Here is a 24,639-nt window from a genome sequence, read left to right as displayed (position 1 = left end):
AGGAAACCCCACACGAATGCAGGGTGAACATGCAAATTCCACACAGAAGGCACCACAGCTGAGAATTGAACCGGAGAACCTCTTGCTGTGAGGTGACAACGTTAACCACTGCACCACTGTGCCATTCATTTTGTATTTTGTTATAAAGCTGACAACTCACCAGAACTTTGCCTTTCTCTGTAAGTAAGTTATTTAGAACAGTGATTTCTCTTACAGATAGATAGAAATACAGTAAGATTAGTGCAGATGTTTTCTATATTTATGTGAGACTATCCTACGATGTTGTTTTAAAGTCTTTCCTGTGATTTCTGAACTCTCTATTTTCACTGTGTTGAGTTAATAAGTATTGTCTTGTGTTTTTATTATTTATTATTAAATATGTTTAAACCTTTTAACTATGGCTGTTTTGTGTAGAGATATTTAAGCTCTTAGTGTACTTGCATGCATTTTGTGATACTGTATAAGCCACTCCTAAATAGCCTTCAAGTCCTAGACACATTTACCAATTGGATACTAATAGCATTGCACAGTAGAATTGGACACCATTTGGTAAGGTCCTTTATAGTAGCTGATAGCAGTGGTTGGTGGCAGTTGGTATTACTTTATAGCCTGGGAAGAAGGGGGCATAGCTAGTGAACCTGTGCCAGCCTTCCCCAGGAGTGTCTGTATGTTTGTATATTCATCAAATCTCAAAAGTGTGTGTGTGTGTGTGTGTGTGTGTGTGTGTGTGTGTGTGTGTGTGTGTGTGTGTGTGTGTTAGGTGTACTAGTTAGGGAGTTACAGCAAGGGTGGAATTGCTGTTAAGTGTCGTAAAATGTCGCATTCGACATTTTCAGCATTAACAGCTGATTTTCGACATTACGGCTGTTAGATAATGTGTACGTTTGGCAAATTAGTTCGCTATTAAGTACCATTTTTGTTTTAAATTTCAATATTTTAATAGTAAACCTATAGATATATATATATATATATATATATATATATATATATATATATATATATATATATATATATATATACACACACACACACACACACACACACACACACACACACACACACACACACACACACATAGCAATATACCTGTACTAGAAGACAGACTTTTTCTCCTGGACAAAAAAAACAATTTGCAATAACAACATCAGTGCAAATTCAAGAAAGCTTACACATTTTTTTCTATGATGTACATGTGTGTGAACAATTTTAGATTCAATAAATTCCATGTAGTGGCATGCAATCATGCTCATCCACGTTCAACTACAGAACCTTTCATGCAATGCAAATTTTGACTTATGTGGCTGAATATTATACAAATTGACCAGGTGGAGTGATCCAACAAACCATAATGCATCAGTGTAGTCTCCATGTCTGTGTTAGTAGTGTACATGGAAATTCTCTGCATACAGGAGTTGTGATGTACATGTGTGTGAACAATTTTAGATTCAATAAATTCCATGTAGTGGCATGCAATCATGCTCATCCACGTTCAACTACAGAACCTTTCATGCAATGCAAATTTTTACTTATGTGGCTGAATATTATACAAATTAACCAGGTGGAGTGATCCAACAAACCATAATGCATCAGTGTAGTCTCCATGTCTGTGTTAGTAGTGTACATGGAAATTCTCTGCATACAGGAGTTTACACGGAAAGAAGGGGATGAAACATTCTACAAATATGGACATAATTCACTTGAAAAAGTGAGAGCCCATACATTAATTTTCAGCTCATACTCTGTGTATGTCTGAAAACAGCAGGAATTATGTCAAATTAATATTATTTTTTTATTCCCTCATGTTTGCTCTATGCGCCACATTGCACAAACATGTTTAACATAAAAATAGAAAATATATATAAAAGAAAAGTATAATGTACTCTAGACAAAAGTACTGTAAGACCTTGCCTCAGGTCTGCACAATCCTGCTGTCATGCTGTTAACAAGCTTACATGGCTATGAAATTGATGAACAATGACCGGTCAGTCCGACAAGAAAGCTATGAACCATGTAGTTTCTAGGCTGTCAGCACAAATATTATAAAAATGAGGGGTAAATGCCATGCGTTTGTTGAATCACTAAAGGAAGCAACCGTGTATGGATATCCATATCATGTAGGCTCCTACCCAGTGTTTTTATTCCCAGAAGATGTGGATGATATCAGGGAATGTGTCATGCCAGTTTTAGGAATTTTTTTGTGCTTAGTCCACATGTTTGTGCAGTGCACTGCTTTCCACAAATGGTTTGGGCATTAGCTTAGCTTGTTCACACAATCAGACCACCTGAATCCCAGTCATGAGCTAGACAGCTATAAATGGAACTGGATGTATTTAATTAATATACAGCTTTGTATAGCTATACTGTACAATGTTGGGCACAGTGCAGTGTCGTGACCAAAGTCAATTATATCCTAAGCTGGTGAACTGCATCATAATTAGATAATCCCACATGGTAGGCCTACTCCAGAACTGTATAAATTATGCATACACTCTACATTTTGATTTTCTCTCAGTACTCTGAACCATTGGAGTAGAGACTTGGAAATTTTAACTGAGATAATGCTAGGGGCTGCTGCAGCTATTCTACATCTGTATGTGCTAGATACTGAAGTCTGTGCTGCTGGTGCTGTAGACAATAGGCTTAGCCCAAAAGGGAGAAGAGTGTTCAGGCCCAGGGTAACCTTGCAGGAGCTACATGAGCTGGAGATATTAGAGTGCTACAGGGTGGACAAGGACATATTATAAGAACTCGGTGAGCTCTGCCACCCACAACTTTATTTATTTATTTACATTTGTTGACTGGGAGTGTCCGACTGGACGTAGGTCCATTTTCAGCGGAGGCTCGGGGAGAATACTTAGAGCCAGAACTAACAGAGGGGAACCCATCCCAGTTGAAACTAAGGTATATGCAGTCCTTAGGATACAGTACAGTAACTTTTCAAAAAGCAACTGGAGACATGATGGGGGAGTCACAGGCATCCAGAATATTCCAGCAATTCCTGGATGCTATGCTCCCACATTCCAGTGAGCACATATCTTTTCCCCTTTCCCCTGAGGTGAGGGCAAGCAATATGCAACAGTTATACCATGTAGCACACTACCCTAAAGTACTGGGTGCCATAGATTGCACTCATGTACACATCAAGGCACCAGCTGGTGAGCAGGGTGGAATCAACATTAACTGCAAGGGATACCACTCCACCAACTGCCAAGTCATGGACATTGCACGAGGGATTATCATGATCAATGTTCTGGAAACCCTGACAGTTATCGTGACTCCTATATGTGACACACATCACAGCTGTACCAGATGTTTACTAGGGGCCCATTACTAGGGGATGCTGGCTATGCCCTTGAACCATGGATGATGAAACCCATCAGAAATGCACACACACCCATGAAAGAACTCCATGATGAGGCACATGCACAAACTAGGAACATCATAAAGTAAAGTGTTTAGGCTTCTAAAGGCATGGTTCCAGTGCCTTGATATTTCTGGAGGAGCCTTGCAGTATACTTCAGGCACATGTGCACAAATATTCACAGTATGCGCTATGCTACACAATCTGATCCTGCGGAAACAGCTGCAGCAGGATCAGCAAAGGGAAGGGATAAACACCCCCCACCAGTGCCTATGTCACCAGAGCTGCAGTCACAGAAGGACTAAGAGGAAGAACCCCCTACTGATGTCCCTGTAAGTAGACGTAGGTGTGTTCTGTATACCCTGGCTTTAGCTAAGTGATAATGCGTAACACATTCACTGACAACCCAGGGACCTAGGGACTAATACCTTTCTCCTATTCACATACATATATTAAAATTGATGCCAGGCAACTCACACATCCTGTACCTATCCATGTATTGGTTGCGTATTGCTTGCATCAGACGGAGTCATCCCTGAACTACAGTTGTGTTAACTGCTGCATTTGCAAGGTAAGTCTGTAACCTACACGGTATACTAGTGGATTATTATGATATGTCATTGCAGCTATGGACCTAGTATATAACTACAGTGGGGTATTTAGACAGAAATTACATCCACATAGGACTACAGATACATATTCCGCTATCATGTCTCCATTTGTAATAAGTAGACCTCATGCACAGAATGTTCATGCAGTCATACAGCAACAGATTTCTGGTACATCATTCAAGAGAGATTTTAGAAAGTGAGGATAAATGATAGACTAGTGTGCATCCTAATTGAACATGTGGTTTGTTGCTCCACTCCTGAAAACAGCAGTGTCCCCTTATAAATGCCATCACAGTCACTCATCTATGCTATATGAGCATTTACACAGTTAGTATGCCACACAGTCTCAGGACAGTAATACAGAATTTGATCTTACATTGTATGTGTCAGGTAACTGAGGAATAGCAATTTACATAGTCATGCATGTGATTCTGTAATAAATGATCCCCTTTTTATCAACCTGATTCTGTGGCTCAAAGGACTAAGTCAGTTAGCTTGTGTGATGGTGTTCAGCGTTTTAATCTGGAAATAAGCAGATACTTTGGATGTCAACTAGTAATAAGTTGTGTTTTACAGACTGTGACTCTGGGCATGCTATACTCTTATTAACATCTTTCTTATATTAATTCCACATCTACACACTGCACCGCATGTCTGCAGCCTATTTAATAGGTCTTAGCTAGTTTGTGTGAAGCAAATCAGTGCGGAAACAGGGACAAAAGTCAGACTGTAAAACAAACAAATCCTGCTTTGGAGTACAACTAGGAGTTGTCTGGAATCTTAGGTGATGTACTAGTCAGTCTCAGATGTAAGCAATGTGCCTCCCACTTTGCCACTGCTTAGCAACACACAAACAGGTTCAAAAATGCCAAAGCACATGCTGGTACACTTTGTTAAGCAGAGCGCAAATCCATTGCTCTTCGTGGAATTTCTTTTAAAAAAAAAACATATATATATATATATATATATATATATATATATATATATATATATATAAGAGAGAGAGAGAGAGATGTATAGATATCTCCCCCCCTCTCTCTCTCTCTCTATATATATATATATATATATATATATATATTCTTTCATATGGATATATATATATATATATATATATATATATATATATATATATATATATATATATATACACATATATAAATTTATACACACACACACACACACACACACACACACACACACACACACACATATATATATATATATATATATATATATATATATATATATATATATATATTGTATATCAACATTCATTTACATTGGGCACTTTGTATGTTTCTGTTTGAAATTCACATTTATGTGATAAGTAACAGAACTGTAATTGTAACTCCAGGTAACAATATAACTACCCTAGAGGATATCCTCTATTGGCTATCCACTACCTATCCCCAAGAAACCATAGTTCTTGGTGATTTAATACCGACTGACACTCCTGCTTCTCTAAACCCCCCATCACACCTATAAACTTATCTGGGTTTAAGCAGACCATAACCTCCCCAACTAGGATCAATAAACCAACCAATAGGGAAAGTATCCTAGACTGGATTTCAGTCAATAACCAACCCCAACTATACACAGCCAGGACTCTCCCTGATGACCTCAGTGAGCATCTACTAACCTATGCCAAAAAACACAAGGCAGGCACCCCCCACCAGAATAAATACAAAACACTTAGAAACAGGAAGAACTTCAACCCTGCTATGTTCTTAAACAAATTAAAGACAGTTGACTGGTCAGAACTAAAAAAATCAGTCATTAGAAGAGGCCATAGCATATCCTTGATTCCCATGCTCCAGCACGTACTATAAAAACTAAATCAAACCCAGCACCATGGCTCACAAAGGAGACCAAGTCAAAAATCAAAACCAGAAACAGAGCCTGGGCCTGCTGGCAGTCAACTAAAGCCCCGCTTGACCATTTAATGGAATCAGGAATGAAACAAAAGAATCTATCATACCAGATAAAAAAGCTACTGCCAAAACCTCCTAAACAAACATCAAAACAACCCTCAAAAGCTCTGGGCAGGCTTAAATCAGCTCCTTCATCCAGGTTAGTCTACCACCCAGCCCCTGCTAACCTCACCCATAGTTCTCCAGAGACCATAGCAGGCACATATAATAGCTTTTTCATGGAAACAATCCAATCCCTAGCTAACCAACTAACCCCCACAAATATCAACACCAGCTCCAATCAGCCCTAAAACCATCCTCAGTTTAGCTTCCAAACCGTCTCCACCACCTTTATCAAAACACTGTTAAAAAAACTAAAACCTACTACCCTCTCTGCCGACCTCCTCCCTGCAGAGTACCTACAAATAGCTGCAGAGGCCATTGTATACCCCATATCTATACTGATCAAGAGAACCTTGTCTGAAGGTACTATCCCCTCCCTTTAGAAAATATCCCATGTCATCCCACTCGACAAAGGCAGAAGTTCCACAGAATTATCCAACTATAGACCTATCACCATTCTTTCCCCACTAGCCATAATAATGGAGAAATGCGTACACAAGCAACTAATGCAACACCTTATACAGAATGATCTACTGTCCAACTCCCAGCATAGTTTCAGGCCACAACGCAGCACCACCTCTAACCTCCTTTCCTTAACTAACACCCTAAACCAAAACAGGAATGACAGTAGGATATCCTCTGCCCTCTTTCTTGACCTATCAAAAGCCTTTGATATGATCAACCATGAACTCCTCATTCTCTCCCTAAAGTCTATATCTCTGAACAAACACACAATCTAGTGGTTCCAATCCTACCTGACTGGCAGACAACAGGCAGTATCATGGCAGGGCAAATTATCCAGTCAGCTACCTCTCACTGGTGGCGTCCCACAAGGCTCCATACTAAGACCACTACTCTTCTCTATTTTCATCAATAACCTCCACACTGTTATCCCTAAAGCCACCAGCATTCAATACGCAGATGATTCCACTCTCATCTGCTCATCCACCACCCCATCCAACCTGCATATCTTAACCCAAAATAAATTTAACACTATTGAAAACTGGCTCTCCAACCAACATCTACTGCTGAACCCAAATAAAACTAAACTTCTGCTCTTCACCCCCACTAGTAGATCAACCACATTTTCATTCACTGTTACATCCAACAATGGTACCACTATCTCCCCAGATACCTATACAAAGCTTCTAGGGTTCATTATAAATAATAATCTTAAATTTGATTTACAGGTCAACAAAACCATACATACCATCAATAAGAAGCTTAGATCTCTGTACAGAAACAAGTCATTTTTAACCCCAATGGCTAGAATTGCAATTGCCCAGTCACAACTACTCTCTACTCTTATTTATGCCTCTCCTGTGCTCTCAAACCTAAATAAGACTGAACTGAATAAGCTCTCCCATAGCTATAACCATATTGCCAGATTTGCCACTGGCTCCACCTACAGAACCCCTCACTGCCAGAACCTGAAACAACTAGAGTGGCTAGAACTTCCCAGCTTAATTCAACTAAAATCAACTCTTAATAGCCCACAAAATACTTTACCACCCTGAGGTTACCCCCTCACTCATAAATATTATAAGGCCATACAATAACTTGAGGTCACTATGATCTGCCAACAAACTATTGGTGCAAACTTACAAGGCTAATAATTCGGCTAAAACCTGGAATTCTCTACAAAACCATTTAACCCTGCAATCCTCCATAAGTCTCTTCAAAAAAATCATCAAACAGTATTTCAAAGTGAACTGGCTTTGTCCATGTACCAACCCTGATTAAGCTATAAAATGAAAACATATCTGCATAATACCTTAACACAACTATGTACTGTACCAAATTCTTACGACAAGAAAGCAAAAAAGTACCAGTGAATAACAGCTCTACTTTCCACCAAAGACTCTTTAATATACAAGCAAAATAAGTATGTACTGTACAAGTCTGATGATTTCTGCTTTAAAGTGTCTGACCATGTAAACTGTGAGTCCCTTTGGAAACACTACTAAAACATTGTATATATGTGTAATTTTTGTAATTATTGTCTATTGGAGCATTTCTCCCCGGGCCTCCTCTGAAAATGGACATATATCCAGTCGGACTATCCCAGTAAACAAATATAAAATAAATAAATAAATAAATAAATATTGGTTGCTGATTTTTATTACCTCTAGTGTCTTTCACTTTTACAGTAATTGTTTTTTTACCTTAGGAATTCCTTTGTGTTATTGGCTGCTGTGTGTGTTCTACGTATTCTATTTATTTGACTTCTACCCTGTTTTTATTATTTGGTATTTCTGTTGAAGTTCTTCACACAAATAAAGAACAAAAGTGCCCAACACCAGTTTAGCTTCCTTCTATGCAGTTCCACCTAAGGCGTTTAAATGTGTGTGTGTGTGTGTGGGGTATGACTGCAGTGCCCTACATACCCAACCCAAAGAGGACAGGTATACTAAGCCACAGATAATGTTGGACAAACGACCAATGTAAGGGGTCCACTTTAAATAAAGAACTTGCAAAATGTGGAAGTGCATAGAATAGCATGGGTTGCATTTAGAGAAATATTGTGAAGTCTAAAGTTCAGATTTCTGGCAGTCTTCTTTTACTTCATGTCTAAATGATGCCACATTTGACATCAAACCACAGTTTAGTGTGAAACACACATAAATATAAATCAAACCTGTGGACTTGCTGCAAACATCTGGACAGTGGAGAGTTATTGGAACCTAGTATTCAAGACCACATGTGTCCCTAAGACGTCATGTGGAAATCTTGAAAAAGTATGGCACAGTATAAGAATATGTACATAGGTTCATAGGTTCATAGGTAGGTACTAGGCTATCAGCCCAAGGGCCTACATAAGCCTAGCCAGCAAGGTACCATGGCTTACGCCACCCAAGAAAGTTATTTTCCTGTGCCACTGTCCAGCAGAGACACAGAAGTGATCCCCAGGGTGTATTTCCTATTTCCCATCCACTCATCAAGATTTTTCTTGAAGAGTGCTAATGAAGAACTTTGCTTGACATAGATGGGTAGCTTGTTCCAGAGTAGAAGAAGTCTCTGGGACAGGAATCTATCCCTCTAGCATGTCCTGTTTATTGTGGTGACAAGGTTTAGGTCCCGAGAGCATGTAGCTTGGAGGGATTGGGATTTCTTTAGGTGTAGTATGTCCAACAACGCTGGGTTTGACATAGCTTTATATGTTAGGCAGAGATCACCTCGGAGTAGGCAATACGCTATGGAGTAAAGCTGGAGTTTTTTGAGGCGGGCAGTGTAGGGCATTTGTATAAGGCCAGTAATCCTCTTTGTGAGGTACTTCTGTGGCCTTTCCAGCTGCTGCAGATGTCTTATGAGGTACATTCCAAAAGGGGTGTTGCACTCTATAATGGGTCTAATGAGTGACGAGTAGAGGGGAACAATGACCTCTTTTTTCCTGAATGAGAACCCTTTTATGATGAGGTGTGCCACATAGAAGGGCTTCCTGACTAATGTGGCGATGTGACTATCAAAGGAGAGACTACTGTCCACCTGGGTCCCTAGGTCTCTTATCATGCATTCGGTGTTAAGTAGATTTCTGCCTATGTGGTAGTTCATGGGTACAGACTTTTTACCAAAGGGGATTACACAGCACCTTTTACATATATTGTGAAGTCATCTGTTTGTATCTATGTCAGCAACAAGACCCACATTCACTACAGCCCCCTGTGTCTGCTGTTTTTAACTACACATACATCAACAACTGAACACATTGTGTACTGTATAATGTTGTGCACTCACTCATGGAAAGGGGAAATTGATTGTGGCCACAGGCTTCCCATCCAAATGCAAACAGACACATATGTTCAGTACAGGTACTGTTGTCACATAGCTAGGCTACTAAACAGTTATCTGACTGCTGGGCAACTAGCTGCAGATGACAGTAATAAGCAATGTGACTCTGTAGGCTTCCCACACTGTTGATCACATGGCTTGATTAAGTCCTCTAGGATTAGTTTTCCTGCAGTCATTTATAAAGCAGAATTGAGCTGTGGTGTATGCATTAAGTACTGTGTTTTTTTGTCTGTAAACCTATATAAGTAGGAGTTCTAATCTCACTCCAGCCCACTTGGTGTATACGTGTGTACATCTCCCTAAAGTAGAAGTTTGAATTCCACACTGACTTCCAGACTGGTATGGATTTGTACTGTTTTGGGCCTTGCAGGTGATGCAGGTCTCCAAACTCTTGTCTGTACATCAGAGACATATCTTTATTTCCCTGAATTCTTGAGAAAGATGATAGGGATGTGGCACAGCTATCATCACTTGCACAGGGTGTTGTGTGGGGGTACAGGATGCCTAGGCTGACCCAATAGATTGGGAATCATGTGTGTAAGTAAGCAAGGGAAGCAGGCAAGATGGACCATGGAAATGTGTGTGTATCTATAGGTGCCTTCAGTGTGACATTGGCATGTGAGTATTTGCATGAACACAGCCATGCTTAGTGCTAGCCCTACATGTCTGTATGTTGAACAGCTGTGAGCCATGCATGGTAGAGCTGACAGTTCATCTCTGCCCCTGAACATGAGAATTGGCTCTACCATGAGGTGCACTGGCACCTCCATACCCAGGTTCAGATGCTGTGCTACTACTTGAAGGTGACTGATGTCTGCTGGGCATGTGTCCTACACAGGAATGCTTAGGACCACAACTCCATGGCCTGCTACATCTTGGTGTGGACTGCTCACTCCCCTCAAGAGCACTGGATATACTGCCACTATGGAAGTGTGGTGGGGCATGGCCACATTGACTCTCAGCAGATATAGTTGCTGACCTATGCCCATGAGGCCAATACTCAATGCCAATCAGAGGTTCCATCACAGACAATGTGCATACCATGACAGATAGTCTGAGATCTGTCTCAGACCTACCTCTTTCCACTGTGTCAGTCAGCTGATGCAGGGTATCAGCAACATGGTGGAGGTAGTCACAGATGTAAAACTGTGCTGTATCCATAACCCTGTGCATTCATCAGGAGTCCCTATCCGTATATGCCAGTGGCTCCATGATGGCCTTAAATATTTGCCAAGTAACACGTGATGAGACACCTGCAACAGGTGGTGGAGGGGCAGCAGGCCTCCTATAAGCACCCCTATATATCCTCATGTGTGGAACCTCACCAATCATTTGGCTATGGCCAGTGTTGACAGTCACTGAAGCCACAGTAGCCACAATTCCCTGTTCAATGTCCCCACCCTCCAACTGTCCTATATCTGTGGCCTCAGGGGACTGAGTATGTGCAGGCAGGTGGCCAAGGGATGTAAACCTCTGTGTCTGATTCAGCCTCTGCAAATCCCAGCCATGCCTCGATTTGGCCACTATCATTGTCTCCTATATCTGTGGCCTCAGGGGACTGAGTATGTGCAGGCAGGTGGCTGAGGGATGTAAACCTCTGTGTCTGATTCAGCCTCTGCAAACCCCAGCCATGCCTCGATTTGGCCACTATCATCTTCAGAGTGTAAAGAGACACTGACATCACGTGGTGTAGGGAACACAGACCAACCACCCTGGTCACCTATGATAAAAAGGAAAAAGCAATACATTAATACTTGCACTACTATGCTCTTCACTACTATAGTGCAATATATGTTAAGCTGTATATACTGTTGTCACTATTTCAGACTTTTGTACCTCTCAACCTCAGAGAGTAGGGCATGGAGAAATTATTTTTTTTAACCCCAATCTGTAATGATTTGGAAATAATTCATTAGAAAAACCACAGTCATATGAAAAAAGAAAATAAATGATGTACACTGTATTCTGCAAAGATCTGTACAGTTGACAGTTATGGCAATGATTAATGTCCTGACAATATTTTTCAAGTCAAACACTATGGTCATACCTACCAATCAGAGGTATGAGTCTAAACTGCGGATATTCACAGCTGACAATTATGCAGACAGTACATCAATACAGCCAGCAGGATTGGGATGACACTTTAGCTAATACATTGAAATATACCAACATTTTTGACCTAACAGTATTCTGCTTACCAGCAACAGGAGCATGGCCTCTTCCAATTCCTGATAGACCTGAAAAACATTGAAGGAGAGGTAATCACATGTTACAGTATAACAAAGGGGAATGCATCCAATAATCTCATATCTACAGTAACTGAAATCTAAAAAGGTATGCAGATGACAATCTCTACATGAGATTAAAACTGCAGCTAACTTACCCCTAAAAAAAAACACCTGACACCCATGTAAAACATTATACACCACAGGATGAATGCAACATTATTCTACTGCTGATCTGACTAAGCATACCTGGACACTCCTCTTGAGAGGCACGGGTGGCACTCATATCCACAACATATTGGCTGATGGATGTCTGGGAGCTGTTCTATGTAGTAAGATTTCCAGAAATTCCTCTATGGCTATGAGAGAAGGTTCTGCTGCAGGCCCACTACCGGTGACCTGACAATCCCTGGCCACATCAACTGCCTGCTTCCTTGCTGGCAGGATCATGTCCATGGCATGGTGTCGCACCTATTCATAGCTATAATTTTGATGATCCACAGCACTGCTGTTGTGAACCAGTTCATCCTCCAGGGCTGCATGTTCTGATTTTGTCTTCCCTCAAGACAGCATGGCTTGATAATGCTGTTGCAATGCCTCAATGATGAGGTTGTTTTCCACCTCAGAAAATGGTGGCCTGTGATGTGCATGCATAATGTTTACTGAAATACAAAGAAATGAGAACACATATAAGGATCACATACGTATGAGTAAAGTATGTAGAGATACATCAGCAAAGGAAGGCTCTCAGCATTCACCGCTTGACTGCACATCTTATACTCAGCAGTGGTCCAAAAATAAAAAGGGTGTGAATGCAACTAAGATAGTAGGAATACTGTCATATTCCTGTTTGTGCCATGATAGATACTCACATATGCTCACTCACCCAATTCTGCAGTCTATTGTAGTGTGTCCCATAGCAGGAAATATACCCCCCCAAAAAAAAATAAAAATAAACAATAGAACCAACAAAACAGTAGTGAACTATTACAATTGCTATCAATGAAAGTACCCAGGAGACCTGTGTACCTAGCTATCACACAGCATTATACCCTTCGTGTACTGTGCATCCTCTGTACATCTAACAGAGGTGGAGATCAATGCCATGCCATGAGTACAGTTTTAACAAAGGCTTACTGATGTAATCCATATTCTTCCTAAATATATTGAAAAATATGCATCATGTAGGAAACAAAATGGATACATACCTGATGGAGTACAATACTCCTCTATTGAAAGATACTGCTCTATAAGAAATGTGTCAACAAGTTAGACATAAAAAGTAACTCTCATCCACACTGGTTCACCTAGCGACAAATTTGACTTTTTATGATAGCTGTCATTAGCAGTTGATTGCATCTGAACCAATAAGTGCTTCACAAGTGTTAAATGCAGTCTACAGTATCATCAGCCAATCCCAACGCAACTACTCAAGATATAAGGCACCAATGTAGATTCCATCCCCTTTCTTATATGTTGAGGTGAAAATGACTGGGGTAAAGATACAATGTCACCACAGAAAGCATGTTGGTAGCAGCTACTTTTTACAGACAAATGTGTGTGACGCAGGCTGAAGCAGATGCTGCTGCTGCTGCTGGAAATAGGCATAGACAGAGAGGTTGAAGACTTTGCAGGATGACAACACAGAACAGTAACTGTGGGACCTCTGGCAGCCTAGACTAACAGCCAGAGCCAGATTGAGGAAACTCATCTCACTGGAAATTAAGGTATGTGTTTAAGGTAAATATGTTGGCCACAGGTGTCATTAACAGAGTAAAAGGAAACATACTTGGTGTGTCCTAGAGCAAGGTAGGGGGTACAGTAATGATAATGTCAACCACTCAAACAACTGCCAAGTCATATGTAATGTCATAGTATTCATCTAGAATGTGAGTGCTGGCAACCCTTGCTTCTAGCAGGACTTCCATATACGTATGTTGTTTTTACATCTGTGGTTGTCTGGAATATCACTGGCAAATCATGAGGACCGCAGTCTGGAATTACTGGCCCACATTTGAATTACATACTTCAAATTCCACTGGGAATTCATGCTAATGCATAACCTGCCATTCTCGGCATGTTATAGGGTTGTAATAGCAATATTTAAAATGTGTTCCTATTTGTAGGCCTTTGACCTCCATTATTTTGAAGCAGACATTTCATCTGTATTTGATTGGGTGGCTAAATAGGCGATGACACAGTCATACATATACTTTAAGTGCTTTTAATTTGAATCAGAGTAGAAACTTCATCAGATAAAAGCCAATAGAAAATACACCCTTTTAAATCATTTGCCTACATCATGTGACATAAAATCACCAAACAAACCATTAGATAATAATTAATTAAATAATGATTACCCATCCAGCACATCCCATTCAGGAAGTCAAAGACACATACATAATACATGAACTTCACATTAAAAAGTAAAACTTATGTAAGCCAAGTATATACCAAAATAGCTGAAAAAAAAAAAAAAAATATATATATATATATATATATATATATATATATATATATATATATATATATATATAAAATACATAGATATAGAAAAATAAAAAGAAATACAAGTAATGCGTTGTAGGTAACAGAATGATGAATTGCTTAAAGACTTTTTTATAAAGGACCTACTCACATCCATTAAGTACAATGAAAAAATTTCTACCTTGCTAAACTCTTAAGCTTCAATAAGCACTTGATGAAGCAGGAGTCATTGATTCCAGGGTATTTATATGCATTTAAATTAATTTGCCAAAATAACTCGAGTTCTTCTAACTTCAAAACTACTGGCCCACCCCTTATGTCATACGGTACACAGTTTATAATCATATATTTAAACATATGATCTTTCTTCTCAGTAATATTTTATGCCAAAGCATTGTCCTGTTTACCTTTACTAATGACATACTGATGTTCATACAAGCATTCCCGGAACCTATGTTCCATCTTGCCAGCATAATAAACAGGGCAAAGTTGGCACCTTGCAAGGTAAACTACAAATTTTAAATTGCAGTTAAACCTGCTTTTTAGTTTATATTCGAAACCATTGACACTGAAAGAACCACCCACGTCTATAAATTTACAAAACCTGCAGGATTCACACTTGAACATACATAGATGTGGGGATTACCCCGAGAATTTGGATTCTAATAAGTTATTTAAATTGGGACCTCTTTTAAAAATAATTTCAGGGAGACTAACAACCCTCTGAAAGAGGGCGGCATCACTCCTTAATAAGTCCCAGTTCTTACTTAAAATAGAACTCAAGATTGAACAATCTGCACTGAAAGTCGTGATTAGGCTCAGTGTAAAATCAATATGTTTATCAGCCACCACTTCAGAAATAGAATTCTGACCCTCTTCAGTATTAGCAGTGTTAGAATTTACTACTGTGCCCAAAATAGGGACATAGAACACCTTACATCTCTTCATTTTCACCTCCTATCAAAGAATCAAATAATTTACTGGGGTAGCCAGAACTCATAAACATCTTTTTTAACAAGGCACATTCAGAAACAAACTCACTATCCAAGGTAACAATTCTAGCAGCCCTTACTAGTTGGCCTTTCACCACTGAACGTTTCTAGTAGTAAGGGTGACTGCTAGAAAAATGGAGAAATTAGTTGGAATAAGAAGTGTTTCTAAACACCACCAGAGTGGATCACGTGTCCGCTCCTGATTGGCAGTGGAGTTTTATGGTGTCGAGTTGCCAGCCCAGCCCCAACCTTCGACAGAAGGCACACACATGCACTTACTCACACCTAGGGCCAAATTAGTGTCCAATCCACCTACAGCATGTCTCCATAACTTCTGTAAATTAATACTGTCAACATTTTAAAATTGTCTTTAACAGTGTGGCTTTACTCATGATTATTTTGTGACTTTGCCCCTGACTTTAGAGAGGAGGGATTAAGAATTATACGGTAAATGTATATTAAAACACACAAGTAAGGAACTCGAACACACATATAGATACATATATATATATATATAGATACATATATATATATATATATATATATATATATATATATATATATATGAATACATATATATATATATATATATATATATGTGTGTGTGTGTGTGTGTATATATATATATATATATATATATATATATATATATATATATATATATATATATATATTTAAAAACATCAGTTCTGTTTCCAGGTCCTGCATGTTCAATATCCAAATGCTAGAATAGGTAATATAGTTAATTTAACCGAACAAGCGGAGCTTCAATGGATATTGAGGGTGGGGTCACACCAAGGGTATGGACTAAATGAGACTGTAAGTATTAAACCTGTACTTAAGGGCAGACGGTTACGTTGACATCTACCATCTGTATGTTTTATTATATTATGGTAACATCTAGTTTTATGGTCATCATATTAATACATCATATATTTAAATAGTTACATATTTTAGGGTTAGATTAATATCATTGTTTATAGTTGATGTAGGCTTTTTATATTTTTACATACATATAGTTTTTATACATGGTACAGGGATTGCAATCTTGACTACAGTTTTAATTCAATTTCAAATTAATTAATTTGTTATTAGATACTTAGAGTTAATTGGTTGATTAAGTGCTAGATGAACTGTATTGTAAGTATTTAAGTAGCTGTGTTATTTTGTCATTTTTGTCTGAAGAAGCGGAGGTGAACTCCGCGAAAGCGCTCACTTCTTCATTAAAAGGATTGTTTTATATTTTTGTACATGCTGCCTTATTTTTGAACAACTTCACATTACTGCGGTTATATTGGCCTCAACTCAACTGTGTTCCTGCTACCTTCTGAGGGTCATTTTGCTGTTTTTACATCAAGGGTTTGCTTTTTGCTTTCATTCATATATATATATATATATATATATATATATATATATATATATATAAATAGGCTCATAGGTTTATAGGTAGGTAGTAGGCTATCTACCTGAGGGCATTTATAAGCCTAGCCAGAGTGTCAGTTTTCGCTGCCCCATAGATTAATTAACTGAGCCTCTGTCAAGAAGAGCCAATGAAGTGAACCCAGGGGTGTATTTTATGTTACCCATCCACTCATTAAGGTTTCTCTTGAAGAGTGTTAGTGAGGGGCTCTGCCTAATGTAGTGAGGAATTTTGTTCCAAAGCATGGGGAGTCTCTGTGACAGGAATCTATCCCTCCAGCATGTTCTATTTATTGTTGTGGTGAGGTTTAGCTCACTTGAGTGAGTGGCTCGCAGTGACTTGGATTTCTGTAGGTGGAGCATGTCCATCAATTCTGAGTTGGACATGGCTTTGTAAGCATTGCCAGCATTAGGCACCCGCGGAACCCACAGCCGCGAGGAGCCCCCAATCACTTGCCCTTGAAAGAGGGCCCCCATGCAGCAGAAAAAAAAAATATATATATATATATATATATATATATATATATATATATATATATATATATATATATATATATATATATATATATATATATATATATATATATATATATATATATATATATATATATATATATATATATATATATATATATATATATATATATATATATATATATATATATATATATATATATATTTTTTTTTTAGTTATTTTGGTATATACTTGGTTTACATAAGGTTTTATTTTTAATGTGAAGTTCATGTATTATGTACATGTTTTTGACTTCCTAAATGGGATATGCTGGATGGGTAATCATTATTTAATTAATTATTATCTAATGATTTAATTGGTGGTTTTATGTCACATGATGTAGGCAAATGTTTTAAAAGGGTATATTTTGCATTGGCTTTAATCTGATGAAGTTTGTACTCTCATTCAAATGAAAAGCACTTAAATTAAATCTTTACCATTCTTGTCCTGGTGCCTCCGGAGTTCTTTTTGTTTTGCGAGTAGTTTGTTTATTTCTTGTTGTTTCTACAGTCATACATATCACAATGTATAATGCTGATGTACACATACATGTATTTTAAATACTAGGCACAGCTGTATTTAAACTATGGACCATCTGAACCAAAAATAAATATTTTCAAAGCATTTCACAGATTGGGCTAGAGATTCAGTGGTGTAGCAGGTGTTTTTTACATGTTGTACAGATAATTACACACTGAACATCTGTTACATACCTCACTTACATCTATTACTATGTGTACTGCTTTATAGTGATGTATTTCTCTAACAGATTCCCAGTTACATTCTTATTATGACATTAATCTTTTGGCAGATTTCCTGCACAAACATGTTTTATAATGTGAAATTGACAATTACTATGTTTTGCTTACAACAGATGTGCTAATTAACTGGCTGTATGGTTTGGTGAGTTGATGCACTATTTTTCAAGTCAGCTGGTACTGTGTTCAAAATAAGACATAGGTAAGCTTTTTCAATGTAGTTATGCTTTCACATACATATAATAATACACTGCCATTTAGATTAGCTTAGCTATGCTGCACTGCACATTTTCTTTAAAGAAAAGAAAATTGGGGAGATAGGAAAGTGGTGAAATGGAGTGCAAGCAGAGGGAAAAACATAGTGAAAAGCAGTTACGAATGTGCAGGAAGGGTGAAGGAAAGAAATATAGCTATCCTTTTCTTCAACAGCAGTAACTGTGCACTTGCAAAGATTTTTAGCTGAATTTGGACTGTCATCCCCAGAGAGAGGGGTGAAGACAACATAAATGCATTGTCAAGATAACTGGAACAGCCGTGGCCAAGGATGAACACAGGATAGCAGCAGATTTCTTCAGCTCCACCAACATTACTACACTGACAGGAAATAATTACTTTAAAATTTAACTAATGTAATAATTTTCTTTCTAAAAACGTTTGGAATACTAGTATCTTGAATAATATCTAAAAAAGAAAGAACATTTAAATAATTTTCCTGTCAGAAATCTTCTTGGAAATTTCTCTTTCATCACCTCTGTTCAGAATGAGTTCCAGTAAGGCTAACAGTCAGGATTCCAGCATCAAGAAAGAGCTTCAGTCTTTACTATTAACTATTCAGCAACTAACAACTAAAATGGACAGACTGGATATTAAAATTGATAACTTTATAGAAAAAAACACAAAATAAATGGATTTGTTACATCAAGACTTACAACATCAGAAAGCCCAGATTACAGGTATAGAAGAGACTCTTAATGATATGGACAACAGAATTCAGGAAGAAGAAATTAACATTGAATTTTTATTGAAACAGAACACACACCTTCAATCCAAAATAGATGACCTTGAAAACAGATCCAGACGCAATAATATAAGGATTTTTGGACTGCCAGAAAATATAGAAGGTAACAACATTACTTCCTTTTTAATTACTTGGCTTCCCAAAACTTTAGATCTGTCAGAAGCATTTTATTTTGGTATTGAAAGAGCCCATAGGTCCTTATCTAATTCTAATACAAATAAAAAGTACCCCAGATCAGTTGTTGTAAGATTTTTATCATCTTATGACAAGGAGATGGTATTAAAGGCTGCATGGGCTAAAGCTCCTATAAAAATTAATGAGGCAACTGTGCGTTTTGACAATGACTATTCTTCCTTGGTAATAACAAAAAGAAAAGTTTTTTTGCCATTAATAAGAGAGCTTAAGAAAGCACAGTTCAAAACTCATCTTTTATTTCCTGCCAAACTAAAAATCTTTTTACCGGATGGCCCTAGAATTTTTGAAGACTTGGACTCTGCTTTGCTGTATATTAAAAAAAATAAAATATTAGATAAAATAGAAGATATGGAATGGGCTAGCACTTCGTTAAAGAGGATGGCAACAGGAACTTCTTGGAAGACTTCAGAGAAGCAAAAAAGACTAAAAAACAAATGACATGTTCTATATTTCTTTGAACTCTTTAATTACAGTTACTACTTTTTCAAGAAAACCATAAATATCTTAAGGATTTATTCAAAGTTACTTTTTTCTGTGCAAAGAATTGATTTTGTTTTATAAATAATCAATCTTTCTGAGGAACAAATAACCTGTTATGAATCAACTTGTTTCTCTTTGTGATAAAGAGACCTAAGGTTATTAATTTGATACATTTCCTTTCTCTTCTTGATTTAAATAATGGCATTCTCTTTAAACTATACATTCAGTGAGGGGTGGGGGAGGGCAGGGAGAGAGGTTTGATGGAAAATATGAAATAAGGGGAAAAATAATTTATTAGTTTTTTAAAATTATTTATACTGTTTAAATACTGTTGCTATATATTATACCATGACTTAATTACTTAATACATGATTTCAAATAATTTGTCATGATATAATTGCAGTTAACTAGAACTAAAGTAGTTGACAGTAATATGTCTCATGTTCCACTTTATTAAAATGAACAGCAAGTAATATATCTTTGTAAAAACAAACAGCAAGTAATATATCTTTGTAGATACTCTTTGTAGGTCCCCTTTTTTTTCTTTCTCTTCTTCTTTTCTTTCTTTTTTTTCTTCTTCTTCTCTCTCTCTCTTATCTATATAATTATATGCTTCTGATAATACTGATATGTGTATGTAATAAGATCTGTATGAGAAAATGAAATGGGGCATATAAAAATAAGTTGTGTTTATGTTAAACAACTGTAGGCTTGGTTTCACTGTCATAGAGACTGTAATGACTTGTAAAATGCTTCGAGAAGGTTTTGCACTGTTTAGATTAATTTGTATTATAAAATGAATGTTAGTCACTTGCTTTTACTAAAATTCCCGCCAGAATGTTATGGGAGACAATCTGGGATGTGGGTTTCCTCGTGAATAGTGTCCTCGAGTCGTTTTAAAAGCTTCAACTCTCAGAATACACGCAGAGAAGCTGAAAGCAGTCATTTTGAACTTTGACCCCTGATTTCACACTGACACATCGCAGATCCAAGAAGTAAACTGTTTCAGGCAGTAGAACTGCTGTAAATGTGACTCTGTGATGAAAAACGAACTTTATGACACCTAAATGTGAGTATTTCTTTATAATAACTTACTTATTTAAGATGTAATTTATAAAATATAAAAGTTAAAATGATTTTAAAATGACTTAATATGACATAGTAAACTAATGAGATATTTTAGAAGACATAGAAGGTAAAACGCATGTACACTTGTTTTTGAAAGCTTATATGGCTGCAGCACTTTAATGTATATAAATGCTTATGATTTAAACATATGTAATGTTATAAATCATTTGCCTTGACTAACAGACAAGTACATGTATCATTGTGATTATATTTTAGAAGAAATTGTCATGTGACATATTTTAAAGCTGCAGTTCAGATAAATAAAAAAGAGATGGCTTTCATCACAATGATTTATGTACAACTAGGAATCAACATTGCTGTGCAGTATATTCTTTTAACTCATGTATGAGAATAAATATTTATTTAATTGGCAATAATAAATATGAGAAGGAAGCTTTTGGTGCAAGTAACTTAAGGTTTTAAGAGCTTTTAACTGTATTACTATGGCAGAAAGTGGGAATACCCTAATATAAGTAATGTCTTAACCATAATAGCATAAGATAATATATGTTATTGAATTCAAATGTACATAAACATATAATAAGAACTTATTCTTACAAACTTTTATTAAACTACCATATAGATATCTCCCCCTTTTTCTCTCTCTCTCTCTCTCTCTCTTCTTTGCTCTCTTTATCAAGATTGTTAGAATGCTATTTTGATTATGAGTGTATTATACAGAATAGATGTACATAGCAATATTAGTTGTTTCTAAATGTTTTATATGTTTATATGAAGCTGTTATAAAAATTGTTTAGCTTTGTTATAATAGATAATCAAGTTAAATGAGGTTAACTTTAGTTAATAATAGTTAGTATTGAATTAATTTGGTGGCAGCTGAAGTACTGCTGCTTAGGATAGGGGGATAACTTGAGTGGTATTTGCTACTCGAAGTTGGAGTTTTCAACTCCAGGCTGGGTGCACTGTTTAATCCAAACATTATTTTCACCTGATTATTGTTGTATGTATATAGTTTTGACATCCACATCTCATTTTATAAACTCATTGTCACTACAAATAAAAGTAAAACTTACACAAAATTCCATAAGATTTTCATTAAATACAGCTATAATTAATGGAACACCTAAAGGAGGAGACATAATAATACTTATTTTGTTAATGATTATTCTGATTATATGTTTTATATGTTCATAGAAGTTAAATGGTATCTCTAAAAGGAATTTCTTTAAACATTAATGGATTGAATAACCCATGTAAAAGGGCAAGTTTAATGAGATATATTAATTTGCACAGAGCCAACTTAATATTCCTTCAAGAAACACATCTCCTGAAAAGGGATATAGATAAATTAGCCACTAATAAATATACAGTCTTGGTTAGCTCAGAACATACACAAAAAAAAAGAGGAGTGGCTATCTTATGGAACAAAAATATGCCCATACCTAAAACTATTAAGTCTTATAAAGATGATAAAGGAATGTTTTGTATGGTTACAATACAGATTAATGGGAAAGTATATACATTAATCAATGTATATTGGATACCAGGAATTGGCACTAATACAGTGAAACACCATCTTAATAAGATTATATCATTTTCTATAGGAGATATTATTTTAGCAGGTGACTTTAATTGTATCCTACATGAAAAAGGTACTACTACTACAGGAAAGAGGAAAATTACATCTAATGCAAAACATTTAAAGGATTTTATTAATTTATATCATTTAAATGATGTTAATAATCAGATTGATTCTAAATCATTACCATACACTTTTTTTCTAACAGATATAAAACTTATTCAAGAATAGATAGAGTCTTTATTTCTAACCAAATGGTAACAGACTTAATTAATTCCAAAATCATTTCATGTCCTATATCAGATCATAATTCAATTGTCTTTGAATTCATGGTAAAGAGTACTTATAATGTCCAGATCAAAAGAATACCAGCATACTTAACTCAACTAAAGGACTATAAAGATTATATACTTACAGAGGTGCAACATTTCTTAGACTTAAACACTGCACCTGATGTCTCCATTGTTTACATTTGGGATGCTTTAAAATCATATCTGTATGGACAAAGTATCAGATGGTATAATAATAAAAGGAAATCCTGGGACAAAGAATTACTAGATATTCAAAGCAAATTAGACTCATATAAGCATAATAATAAAGAAAATATTATGGACAGAAAAGTCATTGAGGAAATAAATAAATGAAATGAGAAATACAAAGAAATTTTAACTCATAAAGTCAAAATAACATTAGAGAAATATAAGTTTTTATCTTACTCAATAAGTCCCAAATACTTACATAGACTTAAAAATAAAACAAAAAGGCTGAATAAACAAAATCATATCAAAGAAATTTTCTCTCCAGGGAAAAAGAAAAATGTTTCTAGTTTACCAGAAATATTGGATGAATTTAGAAATCACTTTCATAAAATTAATCACAATAACATTAACATGGATTCTAAAGATAAAATAAAGAAATTTATAACTACAAACATGAACAAAAAACTTAATAAGCAACAGACTAAATTAATAGATAAAGATATTTCATATACAGAGGTTATTACACAAATAAACAAACTTAAATCAAACAAAGCACCAGGTAATGATGGTATTATACCAGAGATTTATAAAATTCTTCCTAAAAGTACTTACTCATTAATACATAGGGTTTTTATTTCAGCTCAAAATAAGTTAACAACTCCCCCATCCTGGCAATACACATTTATTTCACCAATTTTAAAACCCAATAAAGACCCAACCAGATGCACTTCATATAGACCTATTTCATTACTTAATGTTGACTATAAAATGTTTATGAGTGTTTTTGCTGACAGATTAAAGACAATCATTCCAGGTATAATAGATATAGATCAGACAGGCTTTATTATAAATAGAAATACTTTTGACAATATAAGAAGAACTTTAACGTTAATTGATTATGCAAACAGGAAAAAGAAAGACTTAACACTTATTAGTCTTGATATAAGTTCAGCATTTGACTCAGTAAGTTGGGACTACTTGTTTATCTTATTGAAGTGTACAAATTTCTCTGATGCATTTGTGAATCTAATTGAACATCTATATAAAGGAGCATTGGCTTACATTAAGATAGGAACATATGTCTCACAAAAAATACCCATATTAAAAGGTACAAAACAAGGGTGTCCACTCTCTCCACTATTATTTACTTTAATAATGGAGCCTTGGGCTAATTTGATTAGAAACAGCACTGATATAGTAGGATTTGATATAGATGAAAATACAATATCTAAAATTCAACTTTTTGCAGATGATGTTCTAATTACATCAGCAGGAACTAACTCTTCTATGCAGTCATTATTTGATAAAATGACAGATTTTAAAAATATCTCTGGTTTGATATTTAATGAAGAAAAAACTAAAATATTACCTATATACACACGAAAACATGTCCTCACTAATGATTTTCACAAATATATACCCAACTCAGGTCAGATAACTTACTTAGGTATAATATTAACTAAAGATATTAAATCTATTATACATAATAATTATAGTAACTGTCTTTATAATATACAAAATCTTTTCAATAGTTGGAACAATATGTTTTTTACCATGGAAGAGAGACTCACAATTATTAAAATGATAATATTCCCTAAGATATTATATTT

This window comes from Protopterus annectens, chromosome 7.part0, assembly GCF_019279795.1.
Source record: "Protopterus annectens isolate FY-2018-M chromosome 7.part0, PAN1.0, whole genome shotgun sequence".
Lineage (NCBI taxonomy): Eukaryota > Metazoa > Chordata > Ceratodontiformes > Protopteridae > Protopterus > Protopterus annectens.
Note: the sequence above shows the minus strand (reverse complement) of the source record.